The sequence below is a fragment of the Pseudophryne corroboree genome, chromosome 3, assembly GCF_028390025.1.
Source record: "Pseudophryne corroboree isolate aPseCor3 chromosome 3, aPseCor3.hap2, whole genome shotgun sequence".
Classification (NCBI taxonomy): domain Eukaryota; kingdom Metazoa; phylum Chordata; class Amphibia; order Anura; family Myobatrachidae; genus Pseudophryne; species Pseudophryne corroboree.
This window is the reverse complement of record NC_086446.1, coordinates 580,992,484-581,019,941: the sequence shown is the minus strand read 5'-3', so window position 1 is coordinate 581,019,941 and position 27,458 is coordinate 580,992,484. Positions and strand designations below refer to the sequence as shown.

Genomic DNA, 27,458 nt, shown 5'->3' with positions numbered 1-27,458 from the left:
ATGCACCTTAGCAGGTATGAGAACCCGGCATCCAAAGGAAGCATCATGGGAGGCGGAAGTATCAAAGTCATAGAACCTAATGAACGTGTTCACTGAGGACCACGTAGCCGCCTTGCACAATTGTTCTGCATACGCGCCACGGCGGGCCGCCCATTGGCCTTAATAGCAGCAGGAGTCGGGAGCCATGCCTGCGCATAAACTTGTGCAATCACCATTCTAATCCATCTGGTCAAGGTTTGCTTATTTGCAGGCCAGCCACGTTTGCGGAAACCAAAAAGTACAAAAAGGGTATCTGACCTCCTGATACAGGCAGTCCTCTCCACATAAACACGGAGAGCCCTTACCACATCCAAAGACCGCTCTTTGGAGGACAAGTCAGAAGAGATGAAGGCCGGAACTACAATCTCTTGGTTAAGGTGAAAAGATGACACCACCTTAGGCAAAATAACCGGGACGAGTTCGGAGAACTGCACGGTCACGATGAAATATCAAAAAGGGTGGACAACAGGACAAAGCGCCCAAGTCCGATACCCTTCTGGCAGAGGTAATAGCCAATAAGAAAAGGACCTTAGGCGTAAGCCATTTCAGGTTCACTAACTCAAGAGGCTCAAATTGAGACTCTTGCAGGGCATTCAGACCAACAGACAAATTCCATGGAGCCATGGGAGGGACATAGGGAGGCTGAATCCGCAGTACGCCCTGAGTGAATGTATGAACGTCAGTTATAGATGCAATTTTTCTCTGAAACCACACCGACAAGGCAGATATTTGAACCTTGAGGGAGTCCAGACGAAGTCCAAAATCCAGGCCTCATTGCAAAAAAGCCAGAAGTCTGGAAGTACTAAACTTGTAAGTATCATAATTCTTAGCAGCACACCAGGTGAAGTAAGAATTCCAGACCCTATAATAAATCCATGCAGATGCCGGTTTGCAGGCCTTCAGCATAGTTTGAATAACCACCTCGGAGAATCCTTTGGCCCTCAGGAGTGGAGCTTCAAGAGCCATGCCGTCAAAGCCAGTCTGGCCAGGTCCGGGTAGAAACAAGGGACCTGAACGAGGAGGTCTGGGCGTTGAGGAAGTAGAAGAGGACACTCTATCGACAGACCCTGCAGGTCTGAGAACCATTGCCATCTGGGCCACGCTGGAGCGACTAGAAGTAGTATTGCTCCTTCTTGCTTGAACTTCCGTAGTACCCTGGGCAGGAGTGACACTGGAGGGAACACGTAGGTCAGCCGAAAATTCCATGGAATTGCCAGTGCGTCCACGAAGGCTGCTTGAGGATCCCTTGTTCTTGATCCGAAGAACGGAACTTTGTGTTTGTGTCAAGACGCTATCAGGTCTACATCTGGTAGGCCCCACTTGTCCACTAGGAGTTGAAAGACTTCTGGACGAAGACTCCACTCGGCGTGCATGTCCTGACGATTGAGGAAGTCCGCTTCCCAGTTGAGGACTCCCGGAATGAACACTGCCGATATTGCTGGCAGATGGCGTTCCGACCAATAAAGGATTTTTGACACTTCCATCATTGCCATGCGGCTCTGAGTGCTGCCTTGATGATTTATGTAAGCCACCGTGGTGGCGTTGTCTGATTATACTTGAACAGGCCTGTTCTGTATCAGAGGCAGGACAAGAGTCAAAGCATTGAACACTGCCCGCAATTTCAGAATGTTTATCGGGAGGAGAGATTCCTCTTTGGTCCACTGACCCTGGAGAGAGAGTGTTGCTCCAGCACCGCACCCCAACCACTCAGACTGGCGTCCGTAGTCAGGAGGACCCAGTTCGGAATCCAGAAGGGACGGCCCCTGTTCAACTGCTGGTCCTGTAGCCACCAGCTCAGTGACAGACGAACCTCCGGAGTCAAGGAGATCATTTGAGACCTGATCCGATGAGGCAGGCCATCCCACTTGGAAAGGATTAACCTCTGTAGAGGGCGGGAATGAAATTGGGCGTACTCTACCATGTTGAACGCCAACACCATGAGGCCTAGTACTTGCATCGTCGAGTGTATCGACACTCTTGGGCGAGAGAGGAAGTATCTTATCCTGTCCTGGAGTTTCAGGACTTTCTCTGGAGACAGAAATACAGTCTTTGGCTGTGTGTGTCCAGCAGTGCCCTCAAGTGCACCATGCTCCGAGCAGGGACCAGCGAGGACTTCTTCCAGTTGACGAGCCACCCGTGGGCTTGTAGGAAGTGTACCGTCAGTTGCAGATGACTGAGGAGGACATCTGGGGAGTTTGCCAGGATCAGCAAGTCGTCCAGATACGGCAGGATCCCGATTCCCTGACGACGGAGATAAGCCATCATCACTGCCATAACCTTGGTGATGATCCGAGGAGCTGTGGCCAGTCCAAACAGCAGAGCCTGAAACTGATAGTGAAGGTTGCTAATAGCAAACCACAGAAATTGCTGATGTGATATGGCAATAGGTATATGCAGATAAGCATCTTGTATATCCAGGGATACCATATAATCTCCGTGTTCCATGGCCAGTACAATTAAGTGCAGCATTTCCATACGGAACTTGGACACTCTCACAAATTCATTCAGTGATTTGAGGTTGAGTATAGGCCGGAAAGACCCATTGAGTTTCAGGACTAGAAACAGGGTCGAGTAGTATCTTCCGCCTCACTGGGACAGGGGTACCGGCACTACCACTCCCGTATCCAGTGTCAAGGCAGGCTGTTTTTGTGAATCCGTTGGACTCAGACCAACCAAAGGAGTAGATGCTCCGGAGTGCAGGAAACAAGGAGGACGAAGATAATTCCTTTTAAAATAATTATTAACGGCAGCAAACAGAATAAAGCGGTAGGAAGTCAAACTAGTTCGGGATTGATAAACTGTAGAGAATGAAGTCTCTGAACTCCTGAAGGAAGAGGTTGGTGCTTGCAGAGAGAGATGGTTAGAAGAAGGGGCGTGACTGTGGAACTATGACGAGGTTTGCAGGGGTTTGAGATGAACTGTGAAGAATAGGTTTCTGGATGGGATGATAACGTGAGTGAAAAACTGTAAGAATGTCCAGTGAATGATACGAAGTCGAGACTGAAGAACTGTGAAGAGTTTGCTTTAGATGATACAAAGACGTGGCTAAAGAACTGTGAAGTTACGTTGTATAATGCAAAGACGTGGCTTGAGGAACTGCAGATATTGGTTGTTGGATAATACGAAGACGTGGATGAAGAACTGAGAAGACTGGTTGCAGGATGATGCGAAGACGTGGAAGGAGTACTGTGAAGACTGGTTGCAGGATGATGCGAAGATGGGAATGAAGAGCTGTGAAGACGGGTTAGCTAGCTGAAGCGAAGACGTAACTGAGGAGCTGCGAGGATCGTCCACTGGATGATGTGGAGACGTGACCAGAAGACAGACACAGACTAAGGCTGACGAACGGGAATCCTGGAGAACTCCAAGGCACCAGCAGGAGAGTGGTCGACCGTGACCGCGCACTGGGGAGCTGGCGGACGTAGTGCAGCGAGAGCCAGCTGACAACTCGGAGAGCAAGATGGGACCAAATTACCTAGAGACGCACAGGGTAATTTGCGGGAGCACAGAGCTAGGGTACAGAATAACCACAACAAAGCACTGGCACAGAATGCAAAAATCCCAGCCTATTTATAGGCAGCAGAAAACCAGGATTGGCTAACATTCACCCATACGCTCATTGGTGCTGCACTTGGTCTCCAACATGGCCGCCCCCTATACTGCAGACACACAGGGAGGCTGCGGGCCACTAGGTCCTCCCTCCAGTCTCCAGGAAGCCGTCACTCTTTCCGCCGACAGCGCCGCGCCCCCATGCGGCCACCGAGCACCACCGCTAGCCGCGTTGGCAGGGGATGAATCCCGGGACCCGTGGCGGTGAGTACCCGCCGTGTGACATCCAGGAGGGAACGTACAACCAAGTGTAGAGCTTGCACCTTCAATGGGTCCGAAGGGATAACCGTCGTTCGAAACTGGCGAGGGGGACGTCTCTTGAAAGAGACTGCGTACCCGTGAGAGACGACTTCTTGCACCCATGCCTCTGAAGTGGACTTTAACCAGACCTGGGTGAATTGCAGATGTCGGCCTCCCACCCTGGGATCTCCCATGGGGGGAGGCCAGCCCCGTCATGCAGCAGGCTTGTCTCATTTGGAAGCAGGCTGACGGGCAGCCCAGGACTGTTTTGCTTTGGGCTTTGTGGTTTTGGGAGCACGAGCTTGTCTCAGGTATACCTGACCTTTTGCTATCCCTTGAGGTCAAAAGGAACGAAAAGTACAGCACATGTAAGGGAGTAAATAGACTTTAGGCATCCTTTGACACGCTTATCTGTCAGTTCCTTCAGTGAGGTGACAGGGAGAGTAGATGACACCACAAGACGGGTGACATGGGAATCCACCTGCAAATCCTTGGTGCATACGCTGCATGATGCAGGAGCATCCACGGATTTCCCGCCCTTTGTGGTAGACATTATAGTGAATGTAACCTTAGAGCGTAACAGTACGATATAGCCAGACAAATATAATACCTGCAAATAAATCCCCTATTTATGTGTCAGAAAATGCAAAAACACAAGCAGAGAATAAATGCGGTATAAGGTGACTGAAATACACAGTAAAATACATTTAACTGTAAATACTGCGCAGCACTATATAATAGACCCTGACGCACCTAGTGCCCTAGGGTGCAGAATACAGTGATAGCTATAGCTTGTGATACACTCAAAGTGAAATTCACACAGCTGATACAGGTACACACAGTCACAGTGACAATGCAGATAATTATGTTAGTCAGACAATAAAACTGCACTGGACGTATGTATGTATGTATGTATGTATGTATGTATGTATGTATGTATGTATGTATTAGAGATGTGCACTTGAAATTTTTCGGGTTTTGTGTTTTGGTTTTGGGTTCGGTTCCGCGGCCGTGTTTTGGGTTCGACCGCGTTTTGGCAAAACCTCACCGAATTTTTTTTGTCGGATACGGGTGTGTTTTGGATTCGGGTGTTTTTTTCAAAAAACACTAAAAAACAGCTTAAATCATAGAATTTGGGGGTCATTTTGATCCCAAAGTATTATTAACCTCAAAAACCATAATTTCCACTCATTTTCAGTCTATTCTGAATACCTCACACCTCACAATATTATTTTTAGTCCTAAAATTTGCACCGAGGTCGCTGGATGACTAAGCTAAGCGACCCTAGTGGCCGACACAAACACCGGGCCCATCTAGGAGTGGCACTGCAATGTCACGCAGAATGGCCCTTCCAAAAAACACTCCCCAAACAGCACATGACGCAAAGAAAAAAAGAGGCGCAATGAGGTAGCTGTGTGAGTAAGATAAGCGACCCTAGTGGCCGACACAAACACCGGGCCCATCTAGGAGTGGCACTGCAGTGTCACGCAGGATGGCCCTTCCAAAAAACACTCCCCAAACAGCACATGACGCAAAGAAAAAAAGAGGCGCAATGAGGTAGCTGTGTGAGTAAGATAAGCGACCCTAGTGGCCGACACAAACACCTGGCCCATCTAGGAGTGGCACTGCAGTGTCACGCAGGATGGCCCTTCCAAAAAACACTCCCCAAACAGCACATGACGCAAAGAAAAAAAGAGGCGCAATGAGGTAGCTGTGTGAGTAAGATAAGCGACCCTAGTGGCCGACACAAACACCGGGCCCATCTAGGAGTGGCACTGCAGTGTCACGCAGGATGGCCCTTCCAAAAAACACTCCCCAAACAGCACATGACGCAAAGAAAAAAAGAGGCGCAATGAGGTAGCTGTGTGAGTAAGATAAGCGACCCTAGTGGCCGACACAAACACCTGGCCCATCTAGGAGTGGCACTGCAGTGTCACGCAGGATGGCCCTTCCAAAAAACACTCCCCAAACAGCACATGACGCAAAGAAAAATTAAAGAAAAAAAGAGGTGCAAGATGGAATTGTCCTTGGGCCCTCCCACCCACCCTTATGTTGTATAAACAGGACATGCACACTTTAACCAACCCATCATTTCAGTGACAGGGTCTGCCACACGACTGTGACTGAAATGACGGGTTGGTTTGGACCCCCACCAAAAAAGAAGCAATTAATCTCTCCTTGCACAAACTGGCTCTACAGAGGCAAGATGTCCACCTCATCATCATCCTCCGATATATCACCGTGTACATTCCCCTCCTCACAGATTATCAATTCGTCCCCACTGGAATCCACCATCTCAGCTCCCTGTGTACTTTGTGGAGGCAATTGCTGCTGGTCAATGTCTCCACGGAGGAATTGATTATAATTCATTTTAATGAACATCATCTTCTCCACATTTTCTGGAAGTAACCTTGTACGCCGATTGCTGACAAGGTGAGCGGCAGCACTAAACACTCTTTCGGAGTACACACTTGTGGGAGGGCAACTTAGGTAGAATAAAGCCAGTTTGTGCAAGGGCCTCCAAATTGCCTCTTTTTCCTGCCAGTATAAGTACGGACTGTGTGACGTGCCTACTTGGATGCGGTCACTCATATAATCCTCCACCATTCTTTCAATGGGGAGAGAATCATATGCAGTGACAGTAGACGACATGTCCGTAATCGTTGACAGGTCCTTCAGTCCGGACCAGATGTCAGCATCAGCAGTCGCTCCAGACTGCCCTGCATCACCGCCAGCGGGTGGGCTCGGAATTCTGAGCCTTTTCCTCGCACCCCCAGTTGCGGGAGAATGTGAAGGAGGAGATGTTGACAGGTCGCGTTCCGCTTGACTTGACAATTTTCTCACCAGCAGGTCTTTGAACCCCAGCAGACTTGTGTCTGCCGGAAAGAGAGATCCAAGGTAGGTTTTAAATCTAGGATCGAGCACGGTGGCCAAAATGTAGTGCTCTGATTTCAACAGATTGACCACCCGTGAATCCTTGTTAAGCGAATTAAGGGCTCCATCCACAAGTCCCACATGCCTAGCGGAATCGCTCCGTGTTAGCTCCTCCTTCAATGTCTCCAGCTTCTTCTGCAAAAGCCTGATGAGGGGAATGACCTGACTCAGGCTGGCAGTGTCTGAACTGACTTCACGTGTGGCAAGTTCAAAGGGCAGCAGAACCTTGCACAACGTTGAAATCATTCTCCACTGCGCTTGAGACAGGTGCATTCCACCTCCTATATCGTGCTGAATTGTATAGGCTTGAATGGCCTTTTGCTGCTCCTCCAACCTCTGAAGCATATATAGGGTTGAATTCCACCTCGTTACCACTTCTTGCTTCAGATGATGGCAGGGCAGGTTCAGGCGTTTTTGGTGTTGCTCCAGTCTTCTGTACGTGGTGCCTGTACGCCGAAAGTGTCCCGCAATTCTTCTGGCCACCGACAGCATCTCTTGCACGCCCCTGTCGTTTTTAAAAAAATTCTGCACCACCAAATTCAAGGTATGTGCAAAACATGGGACGTGCTGGAATTTGCCCAGATTTAATGCACACACAATATTGCTGGCGTTGTCCGATGCCACAAATCCACAGGAGAGTCCAATTGGGGTAAGCCATTCCGCGATGATCTTCCTCAGTTGCCGTAAGAGGTTTTCAGCTGTGTGCGTATTCTGGAAACCGGTGATACAAAGCGTGGCCTGCCTAGGAAAGAGTTGGCGTTTGCGAGATGCTGCTACTGGTGCCGCCGCTGCTGTTCTTGCGGCGGGAGTCCATACATCTACCCAGTGGGCTGTCACAGTCATATAGTCCTGACCCTGCACTGCTCCACTTGTCCACATGTCCGTGGTTAAGTGGACATTGGGTACAGCTGCATTTTTTAGGACACTGGTGACTCTTTTTCTGAGGTCTGTGTACATTTTCGGTATCGCCTGCCTAGAGAAATGGAACCTAGATGGTATTTGGTACCGGGGACACAGTACCTCCAACAAGTCTCTAGTTGGCTCTGCAGTAATGATGGATACCGGAACCACGTTTCTCACCACCCAGGATGCCAAGGCCTCAGTTATCCGCTTTGCAGCAGGATGACTGCTGTGATATTTCATCTTCCTCGCAAAGGACTGTTGGACAGTCAATTGCTTGGTGGAAGTAGTAAAAGTGGTCTTACGATTTCCCCTCTGGGATGACCATCGACTCCCAGCAGCAACAACAGCAGCGCCAGCAGCAGTAGGCGTTACACGCAAGGATGCATCGGAGGAATCCCAGGCAGGAGAGGAATCGTCAGAATTGCCAGTGACATGGCCTGCAGGACTATTGGCATTCCTGGGGAAAGAGGAAATTGACACTGAGGGAGTTGGTGGGGTGGTTTGCGTGAGCTTGGTTACAAGAGGAAGGGATTTACTGGTCAGTGGACTGCTTCCGCTGTCGCCCAAAGTTTTTGAACTTGTCACTGACTTATTATGAATGCGCTGCAGGTGACGTATAAGGGAGGATGTTCCGAGGTGGTTAACGTCCTTACCCCTACTTATTACAGCTTGACAAAGGCAACTCACGGCTTGACAAATGTTGTCCGCATTTCTGTTGAAATACTTCCACACCGAAGAGCTGATTTTTTTGGTATTTTCACCAGGCATGTCAACGGCCATATTCCTCCCACGGACAACAGGTGTCTCCCCGGGTGCCTGACTTAAACAAACCACCTCACCATCAGAATCCTCCTTGTCAATTTCCTCCCCAGCGCCAGCAACACCCATATCCTCCTCATCCTGGTGTACTTCAACACTGACATCTTCAATCTGACTATCAGGAACTGGACTGCGGGTGCTCCATCCAGCACTTGCAGGGGGCGTGCAAATGGTGGAAGGCGCATGCTCTTCACGTCCAGTGTTGGGAAGGTCAGGCATCGCAACCGACACAATTGGACTCTCCTTGTGGATTTGGGATTTCGAAGAACGCACAGTTCTTTGCGGTGCTTTTGCCAGCTTGAGTCTTTTCATTTTTCTAGCGAGAGGCTGAGTGCTTCCATCCTCATGTGAAGCTGAACCACTAGCCATGAACATAGGCCAGGGCCTCAGCCGTTCCTTGCCACTCCGTGTGGTAAATGGCATATTGGCAAGTTTACGCTTCTCCTCTGACAATTTTATTTTAGATTTTGGAGTCCTTTTTTTACTGATATTTGGTGTTTTGGATTTTACATGCTCTGTACTATGACATTGGGCATCGGCCTTGGCAGACGACGTTGCTGGCATTTCATCGTCTCGGCCATGACTAGTGGCAGCAGCTTCAGCACGAGGTGGAAGTGGATCTTGATCTTTCCCTAATTTTGGAACCTCAACATTGCTGTTCTCCATATTTTAATAGGCACAACTAAAAGGCACCTCAGGTAAACAATGGAGATGGATGGATACTAGTATACTTATGGATGGACGAGCGACTGCCGACACAGAGGTAGCTACAGCCGTGGACTACCGTACTGTGTCTGCTGCTAATATAGACTGGATGATAATGAGATGAAATCAATATATATATATATATATATATATATATATATATAATATCACACTAGTACTGCAGCCGGACAGGTAGATATATTTATTATGTAATGACTGATGACGGACCTGCTGGACACTGTCAGCTCTGCAGCACCGCAGACTGCTACAGTAAGCTACTATAGTAGTATGTATAAAGAAGAAAGAAAAAAAAAAACCACGGGTAGGTGGTATACAATTATGGATGGACGAGCGACTGCCGACACAGAGGTAGCTACAGCCGTGGACTACCGTACTGTGTCTGCTGCTAATATAGACTGGATGATAATGAGATGAAATCAATATATATATAATATCACTAGTACTGCAGCCGGACAGGTATATATATTTATTATGTAATGACTGATGACGGACCTGCTGGACACTGTCAGCTCAGCAGCACCGCAGACTGCTACAGTAAGCTACTATAGTAGTATGTATAAAGAAGAAGAAAGAAAAAAAAAAAAAAACGGGTAGGTGGTATACAATATTATATATATATATTATATACAATTTTATATATATATATATATATATATATATATATATATATATATATATATAAAACTGGTGGTGATTATTAAACTGGTGGTCAGGTCACTGGTCACACTATCAGCAACTTGCAAGTAGTGCTCCTAAGCAGACAATCACAATATATATTATACTGGTGGTCAGTGTGGTCACAATGGCAGTGTGGCACTCTGGCAGCAAAAGTGTGCACTGTACGTTATATGTACTCCTGAGTCCTGCTCTCAGACTCTAACTGCTCCCCACTGTCAGTGTCTCCCCCACAAGTCAGATATACATTATACAGTCACACTATCTATCTATCACTTCAGCAAGTAGTAGTACTCCTCCTAATGCTCCCCAAAATTACTACTGTGTCTCTCTCTACTCTAGTCTCACTCTCTTCTCTATAAACGGAGAGGACGCCAGCCACGTCCTCTCCCTATGAATCTCAATGCACGTGTGAAAATGGCGGCGACGCGCGGCTCCTTATATAGAATCCAAGTCTCGCGATAGAATCCGAGCCTCGCGAGAATCCGACAGCGGGATGATGACGTTCGGGCGCGCTCGGGTTAACCGAGCAAGGCGGGAAGATCCGAGTCGCTCGGCCCCGTGTAAAAAAAAATGAAGTTCGGGCGGGTTCGGATTCCGAGGAACCGAACCCGCTCATCTCTAGTATGTATGTATGTATGTATGTATGTATGTATGTATGTATGTATGTATGTATGTATGTATGTATGTATATATATGTTGTAACACTGTAGGGGTGCAAGGCGCCTTTTCCTGGGGAATATGGCCGCACGCAGCAGCTGAGGAACAACACAAGTCCAGTTTCTGGTACAACTGACCCCGGCCAGTTTTATTGAAACAGAAAACAAAACCCAAAAATAAAAATACCTTGCCTGTCCGGCACTAACTAAACATAAGATATTCCTAACTGTCACTAAACAAAACACAGAGTTCTTCAGTACATACTGTATAGCTTACTTGCATCAGAAAGCGTGTCTCTCACACACAGATCCTGCAGCCTTCCCAGGCAGTCTGCCCATACTAATCAGGTTAGAAGCACTATATCACTCTTACACAGCTGAAACCCTGATTAGCCCTCTGTGAGGCCAAAGACCCGAACTGGGCCCAATGTCTAGAACTCGCCTTATCTCTCTCTCAGAGCCTTTACCCAGCTTTTACAGCAAACTGAAAAGGTTCAGACAAAACAAAAAGCATTTTTCCTAGAAGTTAACATTTTCTAAAACATGTAAGACAAGAACCTGGGACAAATATACCTGCCCTCAAACACTATCCCAGTGTTCTTGTCACATATCCCCCTCCCCTGTTTCGACCTAGGGGCCGGAACACTTGTAGCCCCCAAACAGAAGATGCGAGACAATGCATCTGCGTTGGCCAATTGTGTTCCCGGTCTATGTTCGACAGTAAACTTAAAGTCCTGCAACGCTAGAAACCATCTAGTTACACGAGCATTCTTGCCTCTATTTACATACATCCATTTTAAAGGGGCATGGTCTGTCACTAGTCTGAATTGTCTACCCAAGAGGTAATATCTCAAGGTATCTAGTGCCCACTTAATGGCCAAAGCCTCCTTTTCCACAATGGCATACCTTTTTTCATGCTCATTGAGTTTCCTACTCAAATAAATGATAGGGTGTTCGTCCCCATCTCTGGTTTGGGACAGCACAGCACCTATCCCTACCTCTGAGGCATCTGTCTGTACCACAAATTCTTTTGAAAAATCTGGTGTTATCAACACCGGTTGTGAACACAAAGCCACTTTTAACGCTTGGAACGCCTTTTCTGCATCAGGGTTCCATTTCACCACATTTGACTGCTTCCCTTTGGTAAGGTCTGACAACGGCACCGCTGTGGTCGCAAAATTAGGAATAAACCGTCTATAGTACCCAGTAATTCCCAAAAAAGCCCTTACCTGTTTTTTATTCACTGGACGAGGCCAGTTTTGAATAGCATCAACTTTATTCAATTGGGGCCTAATCAGACCTCTGCCTATGGTGAAGCCCAAGTATTTGACCTCCTCCATTGCGAGGCAGCACTTCTTTGGGTTAGCAGTTAACCCTGCCTCTCTGATTGAGTCCAGTACTGCTTGTACTTTAACCAAATGGGACCCCCAGTCTGTACTGTGAATTACCACATCATCCAAATAGGCAGCTGCATATTTTCTACGGGGCCTCAAAATTTTATCCATCGCCCGTTGAAAGGTTGCTGGAGCCCCATGCAACCCAAAGGGTAACATCTTATACTGGTACAGCCCCTCCGGAACCGAAAAGGCTGTTTTTTCTTTGGCGCTATCAGATAAAGGTATTTGCCAGTAACCTTTGGTCAGGTCCAATGTGGTGAGAAACCTGGCTGTTCCCAGCCTTTCTACAAGCTCATCCACACGGGGCATGGGGTATGCGTCAAACTTGGACACCTCATTTAACTTACGAAAGTCATTACAGAAGCGTATGCTACCGTCGGGCTTCGGGATGAGCACTATGGGACTGGACCACTCACTGTTAGACTCCTCTATGACTCCAAGTTCTAACATGGTTTTAACTTCCTTAGAAATAGCTTCTCGCTGAGCTTCAGGAATCCTATATGGCTTTAAATGAACCCTGACCCCTGGTTCTGTGACAATGTCATGTTTTATTATGGTCGTTCGGCCAGGCAGCTCTGAAAATACCTCCCTATTTTGGATGAGAAATTCTTTAACCTGATTGTTCTGATCAGCTGATAATGTCTCTGACACCTTCACTGCGGGAAGCAACCGGGGTGAAGACACCGAAGGGCAAGGCTCCGCTGACAGAGACAACCTATCTTTCCAGGGTTTGATTAAGTTAACATGGTAGATCTGTTCGGGTTTTCTCTTTCCCGGCTGGTATACTTTGTAATTAACCTCATTCACTTTTTCCCTAATCTCAAATGGACCCTGCCATTTAGCTAGGAATTTGCTTTCCACAGTGGGTACCAAAACAAGAACTCTATCTCCAGGAGCAAATTCCCGTATCTTGGCACTCCGGTTATAGACCCTCTGTTGAGCACTTTGGGCCTGTTCCATGTGCTCTCTGACAACAGGTACCACGGCTGCAATCCTATCCTGCATTTGTGTTACATGCTCAATAACGCTTCTATAAGGAGTGGGCTGTCCTTCCCACGTCTCTTTGGCAACATCCAACAGCCCTCTGGGGTGTCTACCATACAACAAATCAAACGGAGAAAACCCCGTAGAGGACTGAGGAACTTCTCTGATGGCCATTAACAAGTAGGGCAACAAACAATCCCAGTTTTTCCCATCTCTCTCAACAACCTTTTTTAACATACTTTTTAATGTTTTATTAAACCTTTCCACCAACCCGTCAGTTTGGGGATGGTAGATGGACGTCCTGAGGTGAGTGACCTTAAATAACTTGCACAATTCTTTCATGATCCTTGACATAAATGGAGTACCTTGGTCAGTCAAAATTTCTTTTGGTATTCCCACTCTACTAAATACCTGCACCAGCTCCCTAGCTATCGCCTTGGTTGTGATAGTGCGTAAAGGGACAGCCTCAGGATATCGAGTGGCATAGTCCATAATTACCAGGATATACTGATGGCCCCGAGCAGACTTTAACAAGGGCCCCACGAGATCCATGGCTATTCTGTCAAACGGGACCTCTATAATAGGCATGGGAACTAGTGGGCTCCTGAAATGGGGTCTAGGGGCATGATACTGGCATTCAGGACAGGAAGAACAATATTCAGACACTTCTTTATAAACCCCTGGCCAAAAGAACCTTTGTAAAACTCTTTCAGTGTTTTTTTCTGCCCCTAAATGTCCTGCGGTAACGTGACTATGAGCTAAATCTAGTACCGTTCTCCGATAAGGCTGGGGAACTACCAGCTGTTCCACCACATCCTCACCCCTTTTGACAATGTGGTACAAGAGCTCATTACAGATGGCCATGTGGGGATACGTAACCCTGTCACCTGGTACCACAGGTTCCCCATTAACAATCTTAACATTCTCTCTAGCCTTTATTAAGGTAGGATCCTTTAACTGTTCAGACGCAAACAGATCCTTCTTTACCTCCAGGTCAGGCACGCTTTCAGTTCTAACTACTATGTCTCTGTTCCCGGCAAGAGGGTCCTCACTGGACTCCCCATCTGTCACTTCCCCAGCCAAACTAGCAAAAGGCAAAGGGCCAGAAAGTTCCGAAGACCCACGTACATCCATAAAATCACCGGTATTATCAACTGGCTTTTTACTTCTCACATCTGTTGATAACCGTGATTCCCACAGTTTCCAAAAATGAGGAAAATCCCTCCCTATTATGGCCTCATGCACCAAGGTAGGGACCAGTCCCACTTTAACCATTGCTGACCCACAACAAGTTTCTATATTCACCTCAGCAGTGGCATAATATTGGGTATCCCCATGTATGCAAGTTACCCCAATAGGTATTTGCTGGACCTTTAAGGGGTTCACTAACCCAGCTTTCACGAGGGTAACTAAACTTCCTGAATCTAGCAAGGCCTCTACCCGGTTACCCTCTAAGAACACATCACACATTTGTTTTTCCAGCTCAGGTGAAGGTACCACAGTACAGGCTAACCTAGCAAAGAAAGACATTCTGCGACATTCAAAGGCAGCATCACATTGCATGGGTTCTTGCGTGACTGGGCAATTGGCAATAACATGACCTGGCATACCACACCTAAAACATTTAACCACACGATTATCAACCCATTTGGGCAGCATAGACCGTTCTAGCCCCATTGGCCTGTTTCCAGGGCCAGTGTTTACAGTCTCTCCAGCCTTGCGTTCTCTTAACCGCCCAGCAACGTTTTCCCACGGAACAGTCTTACCAGTCTTTACTGAAGGGCGCTGTCGAGGATCTATGGGTTGCTGGGTGGTCATCAGTAGTTCCTCTGCTGCCAAATACCTCTCTACCATGTCCACTAATTGGTCAGCAGTACCCGGGTTTCCATGGCTCACCCACTTGCGCAGGACCATGGGCAAAGATCTCAAGTAGCGGTCCATGACGACTCTTTCCACCATCTGGGGACCAGTTAATGTCTCTGGCTGCAGCCATTTTTTTGTTAGCTGAATAAGGTCGTGCATCTGGGAGCGCGGAGGCTTCTCCATGGCGTACAGCCAACGGTGCACCCGTTGTGCTCGTACTGACAGCGTGACTCCCAGGCGGGTCAGGATCTCAGTCTTTAGTTTATCATAGTCCCGAGCCTCAGCAGGGCTTAAATCAAAGTAAGCTTTTTGGGGCTCACCTGACAGGAAAGGTGCCAGCAGACTGGCCCACTGTGCTTTCGGCCAGTTCTCACGCTCGGCAGTCCTTTCAAACGTGGTCAGATAGGCCTCCACATCATCAGCCTCTGTCATTTTCTGCAGGAAGTGACTGGCTCGTATAGAACTAGAGCTGGTTGGAGCACTGACGGCCACATCTCCAACCCGAGCTGCAAGTCTCTGCACCACTTCTGCTAAGGCCTCTCTATCCTGACGCTGTTGCCTGTAAAGTTCATCAACAACTGCCTGCTGTTGTCTCTTATTTTCCTCCATTGCCACCTGCTGCTGTCTGTTGGCCTCCTGCTGTTGTCTCTTATTTTCCTCCATTGCCACCTGCTGCTGTCTTATATTTTCCTCCATTGCCACCTGCTGCTGTCGGTTGGCCTCCTGCTGAGCCGCTGTAGCTTGCAGCAAGGCTTTAAGCAGATCCTCCATGTCGACAGATTTTTCAGGCGGCTTTGTAGCTGCTTTCACCCAGGACATATATCAAACCCTCAGGGGTGAGTCTCAGTAACTTCACACTGGGCTATATCTGCATAAACCACCGTTTTCTGCAGGCCTCACAAAGCTGCTGCTTTCACTTATGCGCAGAACGGTGTGCTCGCATTCTCCACCAAGTTGTAACACTGTAGGGGTGCAAGGCGCCTTTTCCTGGGGAATATGGCCGCACGCAGCAGCTGAGGAACAACACAAGTCCAGTTTCTGGTACAACTGACCCCGGCCAGTTTTATTGAAACAGAAAATAAAACAAAACCCAAAAATAAAAATACCTTGCCTGTCCGGCACTAACTAAACATAAGATATTCCTAACTGTCACTAAACAAAACACAGAGTTCTTCAGTACATACTGTATAGCTTACTTGCATCAGAAAGCGTGTCTCTCACACACAGATCCTGCAGCCTTCCCAGGCAGTCTGCCCATACTAATCAGGTTAGAAGCACTATAACACTCTTACACAGCTGAAACCCTGATTAGCCCTCTGTGAGGCCAAAGACCCGAACTGGGCCCAATGTCTAGAACTCGCCTTATCTCTCTCTCAGAGCCTTTACCCAGCTTTTACAGCAAACTGAAAAGGTTCAGACAAAACAAAAAGCATTTTTCCTAGAAGTTAACATTTTCTAAAACATGTAAGACAAGAACCTGGGACAAATATACCTGCCCTCAAACACTATCCCAGTGTTCTTGTCACAATATATATATATAAACAATGTGCGGTCTGAGACCAGATGTATACATCAGAATACTCGTACAATATATTCTGGTAGAGGTACACTTATTCTTAACTAACGCTGTCTTAAAATGACATGTAGAATACTTAAGTGTCTGTAGAATCACAGCGCTGATAAATCAGGCAGATTTACAGAGGAGACCTTGCCCTGCAGTTGCAGCTACTATGAGAAGATGGCGCCCAGCATCTCAGTCAGGGAGTGAGGGAGAGTGTGAGGCAACTCCAGGGTGAGAACACCAGCAGTAGATGGCGCCCGGAGCTGGGGGAGGGGCTACAGGTCAAGCGCCTTATCCCCTATGCTGGTCCTCACCACTGGGTACTATGGAGCCTTATTAAAAATGGATAATGTATTATCCGACCTGTGCTCCCCTGCCTTGGTGGATATAGTGGGGTCCCTGCTCGGCCAGTGTCCACGCCAGCGTCGCGGTCCATCTCCTTAGACCGTGACCGGAACGCGATTTAATGGCGGGTTCCGCCTGGGGGACCATCTTACCTCCTCCCTTAGAAGCAGCCATGTGATCCAGGAGAGCGTCTGCGGTGGTGTGCCTAGGAAGCGGAGCGCCTCTGGCGCAAGTACCTGGGAACAGAGCCAGCGGGAGTATGCAAAGCCACTGGGGTGGTGATGGAGCCACAGCACAGTATGTCACACTGACATATGAAGTGCTGCGGCCCTTGAAGTCTTCTAAATAGCTTTTTCAGGGCTGCCTAGCGCAGCCCCCCTGTTAAATGACCTGCTTATGCAGGCACCAACTCTAAAACTGAGCTCACAGTGCCTGGAGGCGGGGTTATATAGAGGAGGCCCCACAATGCATCCTGGGACAGTCTAAAGCTTTAGCCTGTTGGTGCCTCTGGATCAAGATCCATCTCCACACCCTGATGTATTCCCTGTGGAACGCCGCTGCAAAAAGTGAGAGATTTTGGGGGAGTTCTCCTGTTTTTTTAAAGTGGCAATCTTTTACGGGTGTGGATCATTAGATCGACAGTGTCTAGGTCGACAACGTTTAGGTCGACCACTATAGGTTGACAGTCACTAGGTCGACAGGGTTGGAAGGTCGACATGGTTGCTAGGTCGACATGTGCTAGGTCGACAGGTCAAAAGGTCGACATGATGTGTTTTTTTTGGGGGGGGGGGGGTTGTGTCGTTTTCTGCATACAGTGACCGGGAAGCCGAATTAGTGCACCATCTTCGCTCGCCATGCTTCGGGCAAGGTGCCTCGCTCGGCACAGATTACCGTTACAATCGTAATCCACGTGGATCGTTAAGTATGAAAAAGTTCAAAAAAAGAAAAAAAATGTGAAAAACTGATGTCGACCTTTTGACCTAGCACATGTCGACCTAGAAACCCTGTCGACCTAAACATTGTCGACCTAGACAGTGTCGATCTTCAGACCGGATCCCATCTTTTACATGGCTATAGGATTGCCACTTTAAAAAAAAAAAAAACAGGAGAACTCTCCCCAAATCTCTCACATCCTGATTCTCACACCTTATTTCATTGCCACCCAAGCTTGAAAGAATTCCCCATGCACACCCTTACAATTTTTTCAGAGAACATTTGTTTTCTTAGTATAGAATAACAATAGAATGCACCTGTTTTGCAGAATGGATACTAAAAACAAATATCAAATACATAAAGAGCACTGTGACAAAGCGGAATATATCCATCTATTGAAACGCCTTAGATCAGAGATTTTCAACCTTTTACAACTCGCGGCACACCGAACAAGATTTAAATATTGCCAAGGCACATGATTTTTTTAAACTCAAATATAATAGTGATGCATGGTTCAGATGCGTGTCCTAGGATGTTATGTTGCAGCTTCTCCACAGATAACGCCTGAGCCACATCTGAAAAAATCAGAAGAGCCCAAATCTGCTCGGGCCGAAAATTAGAATTGGCTCTGCAACCACTAAACCCACAAGTATTGATCGTTCCAGAGTTTTAGTAGGGGCAAAACACTGACGGGCCTGGCTCTGCTTCTCTGGTGGCACACCTGGAGACTGCTCAGGGCCACGTCACAGTGGTTGAAAAACACCGCCTTAGATACTGGTGAGAGATGCAGTCAAGTGTATAAGGCCATCACTGCCAGGTCTGTACAAGTGTCTGAAGTATCACTGTGATGTTACTCGCTTTCCTGGATTTGCAATACATGTTGTGCTTTAAATAGAGAGGAGAAACAATTTACTGTATGCTGATTGCATTGCAATTTACATTCAGATAACTCAGTGAGCAACTGATTTGCACAACTGAAATAACATTTGATGAGCAAGCTTTAGAAATTGGAAATTGATCAGAATACTGATGGATGCATCAGAAAGAGAGAGGTTTTAAAGGTGCGGTTAATTTCACAATTGATATAAATCCATATCAGTAACTAGCTGCATTTTGACAAATACTGCTATAGTTATTTCAAAAGAAGGCATGCGATTTGCTGTTATTTCAGCAATGGGCCTGATTCATAGTTGCATGCTGACCCAATGTTTACGCGGTTGTGCAATTATTGGCGGGCAACCCATGTGTCTAAAGTCGCACTGTGCATGTGCCATGCTGGTTTTGCGACGGCAGATGTAGAGGGGATTTATATGCAATGTGATTGACAGTCATTGACCGTTTCAGGGAGGTAACAGGGTAATGGGGGCAAAAACACAGGCGTGTGTCCGTCTCATCCTACGTCTGCGATACCACACCCAGCTGCAGCATCTCCAGTGTCTCACTTCCTGTGGCCACACTGCGCTACCACATGGCTACTCAGAACTTTGTACACAGCTGCTGAGATCGCAAAGATGCCAGTGGGCATCTCAATACAAATCCTGGTGGCTGTAACATTTGTCCGCACTGCCACTGCATTAGCATACATCTCTGACTCAAGCCAATGTTAGCAACAACAAAGAAAATGAATGATTTCAAATATCAGATTTAATTACATTGGAAGTTTTGTACAAGAACACAACATGCATCCTACAGTGACCTTTACTGCACAGGCAATGATAGTTGCTGTAAAGTACAGATTATAGGTACTTTGTGCATGCGCAGGACCCATTTTATGCACGTGCGTACGGGTCCTGTGACACAGTAAGCAGTCCGGCATCAGGCTGTCAGTGATTGACAGTCTGATACCGTCTGAGGGCGTCGACTGCCTCCGTTTCCCCAAACAGAGATGTGTTGCCACCGTTTAGGGGGAGAGAAGAAGCCATGAATCTCTGTGATTGTGCAGAGATTTCCTGGCCTCTGCGACAGGCAGCTTGCCAATGGTGAGTCCAGCCATCCGATGCTCGGGTCAGGTCACTACTGCAGCAAGAGACGCTTGCTTGTAATAGCGCAGCATTACCATACAGCGCTATCACTGCTGCTTCCAAGGATAGCACCTCCAACCACATCTGAATTAGGCCCAATAATTCATAACTAATAATTTACAGTACAAATTTACAGACATTTGACTGACACATTGCTGATTCATATCACAAATATGTTACTAGCAAACCAAGTGATACAAAGAAAGTTATGTACCGTATGTTTATCTACATTGAACTATTGACTCAGGTGACAAAGACAAGTACCTGACTGAGCATATGACATGCCGCTTAAGTGTCTGTGTATCATCTCCCGGGGCCGTGCTACATAATACGTCTACACAACCTTACTGTACACAGGTAATGTTTACCAACCTGTGTCATATTCTTCTCATGGTGTAGGTGACCGCAAGTCTAAAGTAATGGTCAAAACTATATATATATGGCGCATTTAGGCATGCATACACAGCACAAAATGTCATACAAGGATGTATACTCTACTCTAAAAGAGGATAGATAAAAGTACAGAAGTAAAACAAAAAGATGACAGAACAGCTAGGCTCTGCCTTCCATCTCAGCAGGGCTTTATAAGAAAAGTACAGTAATGGATAGCAACCAATATAACATATGGGGCCTTATGTAACAGACTGCGAGATGCGGATTTTTAAAGCAGCAATTATTTGTGGCAAAATTTCTGCACAGCCTGCATCTCGCAGGCTATTACATAACCCCCATGGTCTCATTGTCAATCTTGTACACAATAAGCTGAAGCTCATTACTGAGTAGTTGCTGGGGGGGAATCCGGTCAGATAGTCAACACTAAACATGTCAACATTTATATGTCGACACCAGAATGTCAACATGGTCCAACTTGCAGACAGTTAAGGTTAGGTTCTGCCAGGATGCTGCGGGGAAAGGTTAGTGTTAGAGACTAGCGGGAGGGTTATGGGTAGGGATTAAGATTAGAGATAGCTGGTAAAACACTCACTAGACCACCAGGGACTGTTTGATAACAGTTCATCATGTTGACATATCATCTGTGTAGACATGAATATCGACAGTTCGACCATATCAACATTCTCATGTCGACAGGAGAACTGTCGACCAGTGACACCCATGGCAAATGAATCCACAGTCACACAATATTTCTCTAACGTCCTAGTGGATACTGGGGAATGTACTTTAGTACTGTGGGGTATAGATCAGGTCCATTGGAGCCTGGCACTTTAAGAATTAGCTAGTGTGTGCTGGCTCTTCCCCTCTCTGTCCCTCCTAGCAGAGTCAGTTTAAAAAATGTGCCCAAGGAGCCGGGTGCATATCTCTGGAGCTCCAGAGAGTTTTCATCAGAATTTGATTTAGTTTATTATTTTCAGGCAGTACTGGTTGGTAACCAGTCTGCCTGTGTGGTGGGACTTAGGGGAGAAACCGAAACCAACGTAATATAGATTTAATGGTTTGTGTCCCCGCTGACAGGACACTAAGCTCCTGAGGCGCTGTTTCTCACACTCCCAGAGTGTGAGAACACACCGGCAGCATGCCGCCACCCTTAACAGATGCCGAAGGCAGACGCGGTGCAGTGAGTGTTACACCGGGGTCCTGGTTAGCGGCTCCCCAGTGACAATGGTGGCATAAGGGTGTGGCAGTCACAGGCCACGAGCTACGGTGCCCGCCACGGACCCACACTGGCTGAAGAAACGGGGTTGTTCTCTTACCTCAAATCTGCTTTTTACACACAGTACAAGCCAGTATAATAGATAGGGACCGCGCGCCATGAAAGGGGTGGGGCCTCCCGGAGAGCGGGACCAGCGGCCAGAAGGCGCCATTTCCTGCTGCTGCTACAGACTGCATACTGACGCTGCTCCTCCACAAAGGCCACTGAACCACCACTGTACTGGTACCAGAGGGTCTAATAGGAAGGGGGAGCGCATATATATATATATATTATATATATATATATATATATATATATATATATATATATATATATACATATACACAGCGGTTACACCGCTGTCCACTTAGAAAACATATCTATATAAAATATACCAAGCAGAGCTTTGCTTGGAGTGTGATATTGTGTGCTGGTCTCAATACTCTGTGTCACTCCATACAGGGCTGTTTGGGGTTACTGTGTCTGTGCACTAACTGTGTTGTTTACACTATATTCTTATTAACTCTGTGTTATCTGCTGTAAGAATGTCTGTGAAGAAATCTGTGTGTCCATCATGTAACACGAAGTTTACACCTTCCTCACAGGAATCTTTACTGTGTACCCAGTGTTCTCTGCCTTCACAGGCCAGTGCTATGCAGGAACCAGAGTGGTTAGAATCATTTAAAACCGTGATTGCTAATATTAATACTGAGTTAGCTACGGCTAAGCATGAAAGACAGTCTATGGTGGATTTCCTAGTTAAGGCTGCAGACCGCAGCAGGCTACTCAGCCCCCTCTGGTGGTCTCTCATAAACGTACGCTTCCACAGGAACTCCAGTCTGACTCTGAGACTGACTTACGGGAGTTGGATGAGGCAGAGCTGGAGGTGGATGAGGATAATTCCCTGTCCCCTGGAGTTGAGGCCCTAATTTATGCCATTAGGGAGGTCCTCAACATACAAGATAAGGAGGCAGAACCAGAAGAGGAATCGTATTTTAATGTAAAGCCAAAATCCTCAGGAAGTCCCAAGGCATTGTGGGACGAAACGCGTTGACGCTATTGGACAATTACCAGTGTACCGATCCACCCATATTGGACCTAACTGGCTTTGGAAAATATCCACTGAGACCTCGCTGCCGCAATACTGCTAACAGCACCTTTTCTCACTGCCGCTGATCTAGCCGCTCACCCGCCTGTCAGCTCGTCAGCTGAGCATCATCCCGCTACGTTACGCTGGCAGTGGGAGCCTGCAGTGAGCACACACGGACCTCCAAAATACATCACCCGGGGCAGTGATAACCTCACCACCGGGAGAGGGGAGACGGCAACACCATCCCAGCGGGAGGAACTGGTGAGTTCCCTGACTCCCTTCTGTTCGCGGACACACGTTATACCGCGCCCGGGGCGGTGATAGCCTTACCACCGGGAAAGGAGGGACGATTCTATATGTATATGGGAGCCACAGGCAGTAAATATAATCTTCAGTTCACTTTGAACTATCAATAGCCGGGACGCCGGCATTTAAAGCCAGTAGCTACATTTATGTGGATCATACAAAGGAAACTGCAACAATTTCTGCACATTGTCTCTAAAAAGGACACTCAAGTATCTATTTTTATGTTATTGTAGCACACAAATAGAGTGGTTAGAACAGTTATTGCTTACCTTGGAATGTTATGCATATATTAACCACTTGATGCTTATATATATGTTTTATATTTTATTCCACTTTTTGGACTATTCTGTTTGAAATAAATGGTATTTTACTATACATAGAGAGTCTCCCGACCTCATTTCTGACAACTTCACAGCCATTTCTTATCTCTTAATAATTATATATATATATATATATATATATATATATATATATATATTATATATTTCTATATTTTACTTTTATTTTTATCTTTATTTTTTAGCGCAATGTTTTATAGATTTTTTTTCTCTCTCTCAAAGATCCAGCTGACCGTAAAATTGAGACTACACTCAAATCAATTTATACTGCAGTGGGTGTAGCTCAAGGGCCCACTATTGCTTGTGACTGGTTTTCTAGGGCCATGGTAAAATGGTCTGAAAATATAGTGAGTGGGTTGGACTCCCTGCTGCAGGAGCAGATCATTACTCTACTGCATCATATACAGGATGCGGCTAACTTTATGAGCGAAGCCGTTAAGGAATTATGCCTCATCAATGGCTGTACTACAGCTATGGCGGTTTGGGCCCGCAGGGCTCTGTGGCTACGACAATAGTCAGCGGATGCAGATTCCAAAAAAGGTGTAAAAAACCTTCCTTTTACAGGGGATGCCCTGTTTGGAGAGGAGCTGAACAAGTGGCTCTCCCAGGCTACGGTGGGCAAGTCTACCTATCTGCCGTCTGCTGCACCTCCTGCTAGACGTCCCTACCCTGGGCCCTCTTTTCAGTCCTTTCATGCGGCAAAATTCAGAGGCAGAGCCAGAGGTGCCTCCAATGCTGCTAGAGGATCTCGTGGTAAGTCCCATAAGCCAGCAGCCGCTAGTTCTCCGGATCAGTCTTCCGGATCCTCATCCACGAAGCACTCCACGTGACGGTTGGCCCCAGCAGGAAGGAGACTTTCAGGTAGGTGCTCGACTTCAGCGCTTGCCCAGGTCTGGGCACTGTCCTTCCTCATATCCCCAGGATACCGGTTGGAGTTTCAAGCACTACCTCCTCTCAGATTTTTCTAGTCAAGCTTGCCAGCTTCACCCATAGCAAAGGTTACCTTGCAGGACGCTGTTCAAAAACTGCTACAAACAGAGGTTGTTATCCCAGTACCTGCTTCATCATACAAACAGGGGTTTTACTCCAGTCTGTTTGTTGTTCCAAAATCGGACGGTTCGGTTCGACCCATATTGAACCTCAAATCTCTGAACCCATACCTACGCATGTTCAAATTCAAGATGAAATCACTGCCTTCAGTTCGCTCTCCTGGACAACCACTTCCAGTTTCAGGCATTACCTTTCGGTCTCTCCACAGCTCAGAGTGCTCCAATTGTGCAGAATGGGAGTCAACATCGTCCCCTACTTGGATGATCTCCTGATAAAGGCGATGTCCAGGGAACGTCTGCTGCACAGCATCGACCCGACGACTCGCCTGCTTACGGATCATGGCTGGATCCTAAATTTCCGGAAATCTCACCTGGAACCATCACAAAGACTTCAGTTCCTGGGAATGATACTGGACACAGTGCCTCAGAAGGTGTTCCTTACATTAGACAAGGCCTTGACTATCCAGGCTATGGTCCGCTCAGTGATCAGGCCTCGCAAGGTCTTGATTCATCTTTGCATTCGCCTATTGGGCAAGACGGTGGCCTCATATGAGGCCATCCAGTATGGCAGGTTTCATGCCCGTCCGTTCCAGCTGGATCTGCTGGACAAATGATCTGGGTCTCACCTACATATGCACCAGATGGTAACTCTGTCACCAAAAGCACACATTTCCCTGCTATGGTGGCTGCAGGTCCCTCACTTTGTGGAGGGTCGGAGTTTCGGTATCCAGTCATGGATACTACTGACAACGGATGCCAGCCTCCGAGGATGGGGGTCTGTAACCCAAGGGGCCCAATTCCAAGGGAAGTGGACGAGTCAAAAATCTGCACTCCCGATAAATGTATTGGAACTCAGGACCGTTTTCAATGCTCTCCTCCAGGCTTCCTCTCTTCTCCGAAATCAAGCCATCCAGGTGCAGTCAGACAATGCCACGGTGGTGGCGTACATAAATCGACAAGGAGGAACAAAAAGCAGGGCCGCAATGCGAGAGGTGTCCAGGATACTCCTCTGGACGGAGGCCAACGCAAGGGCCATCTCGGCCATCTTTATTCCAAGTGTGGACAATTGGGAAGCAGACTTCCTCAGCAGGCACGATCTTCATCCAGGAGAATGGGGCCTTCACCCTCAGGTGTTTCAAAAACTGATTCACTGGTTGGGCTGTCCACAGATAGACCTGATGGCTTCTTGTCTCAACAAGAAGCTCCGTTGTTAGTGTTCCAGGACACGGGATCCGCAGGCTGCGGCAGTCAACGCTCTGACAGCACCGTGGACTTACTAGCTTGTATACCTGTTTCAACCAATCCCTCTCATTCCCAGAGTTCTAAAACGACTCAAAAGGGAGAGTTCAGGCAATTCTGATTGCCGCGGATTGGCCCCGACGGGCCTGGTATGCATACCTCCTGACGATGTCTCTGGAGGACCCCTGGCCTCTGCCGCTTCTCAAGGACCTCCTTCAGCAAGGACGGTTTGTCTATCCAGACTTAAAGCGGCTATGTTTGATGGCTTGGAGGTTGAGAGGGAAATTCTAGCCAGAAAAGACCTTCGCTCCAAGGATATTTCTACTATGGTCCAGGCCAGGTAGGTGGTTACGTCAAAACATTACCACCGTATTTGGAAAAGATATGTTTCTTGGTGTGAGGGCAGGAATTATTCTCCTGTGGAGTTTCAACTGGGTAATTTCCTACTCTTCCTGCAAGCAGGTGTGGACATGGGCCTACGACTGGGCTCTATCAAAGTCCAGGTTTCGGATCTCTCCAGCTTGCGGTTATGCCGGTAGTACAGACATTCCTGAAGGGGGTTCTTCACATCCAACCACCCTTCGTACCTCCCACGGCACCGTGAGATCTTAATGTAGTCTTGACCTTTCTCCAGTCGAACTGGTTTTAACCCTTACATAGGGTGGACTTTAAATATCTCACTTGGAAGACAGTCATGTTGCTGGCATTAGCCTCTGCAAGACACGTGTCAGAATTGGGGGCCTTATCCTGTAAGATCCCGTATTAGATATTTCACGAAGATAGGGCTGAGCTCAGGACTCGCCCGCAGTTTTTGCCGAAAGTAGTGTCGGCTTTTCACGTTAATCAACCTATAGTGGTTCCAGTAACAGTAACGGCTGACACATCAGTTGCTCCAAAGTCCCTGGACGTTGTGAGGACTTTGAAGGTTTACGTTAAGAGGACGGCTTGTCACAGGCAATCTGACTCGCTTTTTGTCCTTTATGACACTACCAAAATTGGTCGTCCTGCTTCTAAGCAGTCAATTGCTCGTTGGCTCACGTTGACTGTTCAACAAACCTATTCTTCGGCAGCATTCTATCCAGGCCCATGCCGCAAGGTCGGTGGGTTCTTCCTGGGCGGCTGCCTGGGGTGGTTCGGCCCTACAGTTGTGCCGTGCAGCTATCTGGTCAGGGTTGAACACGTTTGTTAAGTTCTATAGGTTCGACACCTTGGCCAGTGATGACCTTCAGTTTGGTCAGGCGGTTTTGCAGGGGTCTCGGCACTCTCCCACCCATTCTGGGAGCTTTGGGACTTTCCCACGGCACTAAAGTACATTCCCCAGTATCCACTAGGACGTTAGAGAAAATAGGAATTTAATACCTACAGTACCGGTAATTCCTTTTCTCGTAGTCCGTAGTGGATACTGTCCGCCTCAGTGTTTCGAATTCCTGTTTACAAGGTTGTAAGTGTTCTTGGTTGTGTCTGCTGTTGCTGTCCCTGTTCCACGTTGGGATAGCTTTGCTATCTTTATTCTTGTTAGCGTTGCTGTCCTCTGTTCTGGTTAGCTCTGCTACCTGTTACTGCATACTTGCCTACTTTTGAAATCTAGTTTGAGGGAGATTTTAGCTGGTAGTAGAATGTGCGGCGCCGATGAGAGGGTGTGTCATGCTCCTCCCAAAGGGCGTATGTAGCTCCACCTATGGGCGTATCTAGTGCCACTAAGGGGTGTGTTCTGCAATGACAGGTGAAAACGAAAGTACTAAGTGCAGCATGCTGCCTGAGGGGGTTTGTGTAAGGGACGTCTCTCCAGACATTAGATTCCACATCAGACAAATTGATGTGGCTGAGTTCAGGAACACTCTGGGCCTGATTTAGAGGCGGGCGCTGCTGCATCGCTCTAGCTGCTGTTGCTGGAACCACAGGAGTGATAGTATGCAAATGCTAGTTTCAGCCTACCCGTTGTGCACTCGCGTTCACCTCAATGTGCAAGCCTTGAGACGCCCACTTTCCGTACCCCTATAAGCTGTCACACCGCTCATGTGGATCTAGACAGTCCACCATGAAAACTTGCACCTGCCTATAGCAGGTGCAGTGCCTCCAT

The 27,458-nt window shown here is 47.4% G+C and overlaps 1 protein-coding gene across 4 annotated transcripts in view; it reads right to left on the bottom strand.

The window, feature by feature from the left end:
* The window catches only part of FBXL15 (F-box and leucine rich repeat protein 15), a 112,723-nt gene that overhangs the window by 45,589 nt on the left and 39,676 nt on the right, over window positions 1–27,458 (bottom strand). The gene's annotated exons all lie outside the window — the stretch shown is intronic.